The sequence below is a fragment of the Penaeus monodon genome, chromosome 27 (assembly GCF_015228065.2).
Source record: "Penaeus monodon isolate SGIC_2016 chromosome 27, NSTDA_Pmon_1, whole genome shotgun sequence".
In the NCBI taxonomy this organism is placed as follows: domain Eukaryota; kingdom Metazoa; phylum Arthropoda; class Malacostraca; order Decapoda; family Penaeidae; genus Penaeus; species Penaeus monodon.
The window spans coordinates 38,079,495-38,082,591 of NC_051412.1; the positions used below are offsets into that span (position 1 = coordinate 38,079,495).

The following is a 3,097-nucleotide window of genomic DNA, read 5'->3' on the forward strand; positions in this document are numbered from 1 at the left end:
TTCACCCAGTAGACTCGCAAGGTTTTCGATTAAGGGGGGGGAAATTTCTGCGGGACGCCGTGAGGGCTGTGCTCTCATTTTCGGCCCATTAAGGTTGCAATTAACAATCAAATGACGGCCAGTATGAACAGTGACAGGGCGGCATGAGAAAGCCTCGACATGATACAAGAATCCTTTCACTAGTCCCGCCGACTGCTCTTCTGACAACAGCATACGTACAAATATGAGTTACATATAGGGCTTTTTTCTAGTTCCTTGTGTCATGCGAAGAGGAAATGCGGGGAGTTTATTTCCAGCCTGGGAGATGCATTGGGAAGTGACCATCACGAACTCAACAACCTGGACTACCTTACATAAGAAGCCTAGCGAACCGCCCAACCGTGTCGGCTCCATCATATAATAAGTAGTTGACATAAGTTTTGAGAAAACTTGTCGTACCGGTGGCGTCTCCGTCCACTGCGGAGGCGAAGGAGGGCGCCCTTGGTCTCCCTCCTCCTTCCTCCGGGGGACGTCCATGGGGCGGATAACTACGCATCCCGAAGGGCCTCGTCCCCTTCCAGCCTGGACCGTTGACTCGACTTGCCAAAGATAAGCCCACGTCTATAAACCCTGGCTCCCTTGGTAAGATCTGGGCAGCGAGGAACCTGTTTGAGTCCATATAGGATCCAGCACCCAATGCTCCTTTCCAAACATCTTTTCTAAAGTCCCGTTGGGAGTACCTGTAGGGCCAGGGTCAACAAGTCGCCGACAGGACTGTGGCGCAATCACTTCCTACTTCCCCTAACGATGCCTTTTGCGTTATGTTTTCGCTTTCCTCCTGATCCTAAGGAGCTTGATGTTATTTAGTAGTCTCTTGTGATGTCTTAATGCTGTGGCTGCTGTCTCAAAAAAGGCAGCAAAACGCATACATTTAAACCTACCGGCTATTTTGTATAGGTAACAAACAGCTAATGTGATGAAACACTTTCAGGAAATTCAGACTCACACGCAACATTCATGAGCTGACAGGAAAGCACGAAAAAAGAAGGCCAACCAGTATGCCTCAACATTTGCAAGGAATATGAGACAAGTCGCACACATCTCCCAAAATTCACACCAAGCATCCCAGAATAAGCTCAAAGGAAAAAGAAGAGACGGAGATGAGTCGTCTGAACTGGTCACGTTTCGGCGTTCTTACCTCTGTCCCGGATGGTGAGCGACAGCGGCTGGTTCTCGGGGTGCTCCTCCAGCAGGTGCGGAGACGTATACCGTGAGGGACTTCTGGGACTCGCTGGGCGCCTCTCGCGGGACCTGTCTCCCAGCCGGAGGTCGAGGGAACAGTTGTCCTGCTCCAGGTCAAGCGGGCTCTCTCGTGACAGGTCGAGCCGGCCGTCGCGTGAGATGTCGTGTCGGCTCTCTCGTGACAAGTTCAGTCTGTCCTCCCGCACCAGGTCGAGGCGACTCTCTCGCGCGAGGTCGAGGGGCTGGGAGGCGCTCTCCTTCCGCGGTGGCGGGGAGGACGTGTCCATGTGAAATATCCTGGGCAGCGACCTGTCCCTCCGCATATCCAGGGAGGAGGGCGAGTCCCTGAAGCTGCTGACATCATTGCGGCCGCGATCGTCTTCGAGCGCCGCGCCCGCCTTCTGTGCCTCGAGGAGCCTCGTCTGCTGCTCCTGCAGGCGCTCCTTGATCAAGAAAATCTTCGGCATCTTGAGAACACTTTATTTGCACTATACGAACAATATTTGGCGTCTTCGGAATAGTTTCTTTTCTTTTCAGGTCTGTTCTATTTACTGCATTTCAGCTGTTTGAGTCATCACTGTACTCTTGGGGGGCAAGTCAGCACTTCAGCACAATATTCAAGGTTTAAGCACCACAAAACAGCGTCGAAGACACAACGCGAAGGTGGGACGTGGCGGCTACGAGCGACAACACAGCACCTGCCGCCGGTATCGTCACCCAGTCAGTGTTGACTAGCCAGGTGCGCTGGCCTCGGAGACTTGTACGCTACGCAAGTAGTGAGCCGCAAGTAGTGAGTGTAGTGAAAGTGTCCGTTCGCTCACAGCGCTCGTCTACCGCGCATGCGCTGGCGTGCCGGACAGCTCTACCTGTTCAGGCTTTTAATTATAAGTCATAGATGTGGGTAATGTGTGTAAACTCTATAACGTACATGTAACGATTTGCATGAAATTTGTGTAAATATTTATAATAGTCATATTAAGAGATTGTTTAATTCATAAAAATAACTTTTTAAAAACCTAATCGACAACTCCCTTCACATAACTGTCCTTTGGGGAGCCAAACAAATGTATTGTTATTTTTTCTGCACACTGAAGATACACTAACTACCCTGGGTATGTAATCCAGTATAGGCCCTGACATGTGATTAAAATACACGTACAATAAACAACAGAAAAATGAGAACGCACGTGCCAGGACCGAGGCGCGTGGCGGTACCTGGCACCTCCGCGCGAGACCCGTTCCTCCCCCTACCCCGCCATTACACCTTCCTCACCCCCCCCTTCTCCCCCACCATCTTTACCCCACCCCCCCCACTCCTTCCTCAACCCTCAACTCCACGCTCCTTCCTCCCCCGCACCCGTCAACCCCCTCCCTCCTTCCTCCCCCGCACCCACACCCCCTCCTTCTTCCTCAACCCCCACCTTCCTCCCCCACACCCCTCAACCCCCTCCCTCCTTCCTCCCCCGCACTCCTCCTCCCCCTCCTCCCCCACTTTAGATCCTGTCGTTAGTGATCAAGCTGAGAAATATTTCCTTTGCGTTTGACAAGCTTCCTCAGTGGCAGGGAACCTTTTAATTCTCTGATTTCTAGGAATGTGATGCATCCTCAGGGCGGAATGGGCGGGGTGGGCGCTGTGAGGACGCCCGTGGGACTAAAACCGCCTTTATTTTCGTCTGTTTGCGGGGTGGGCGCTGTGAGGACGCCCGTGGGACTAAAACCGCCTTTATTTTCGTCTGTTTGCGGGGTGGGCGCTGTGAGGACGCCCGTGGGACTAAAACCGCCTTTATTTTCGTCTGTTTGCAGGAGGCGAGGGTGACAAAACGCCACTTTTTCTCTTGCTCTCCGCTGGTTGTGTTTTGTTAATGTATCCATGTAA

At 52.3% G+C, this 3,097-nt stretch overlaps 1 protein-coding gene across 1 annotated transcript in view; it reads right to left on the reverse strand.

Moving 5' to 3' along the window:
• LOC119590842 (transcriptional regulator ovo-like) overlaps positions 1 to 1,297 on the reverse strand; it is a gene marked incomplete in the record, with an annotated part of 26,993 nt that extends 25,696 nt beyond the window's left edge. The window contains 1 exon segment of the mRNA XM_037939599.1: positions 1,178 to 1,297.
• Positions 1,298 to 3,097: the final 1,800 nt, after the last annotated feature.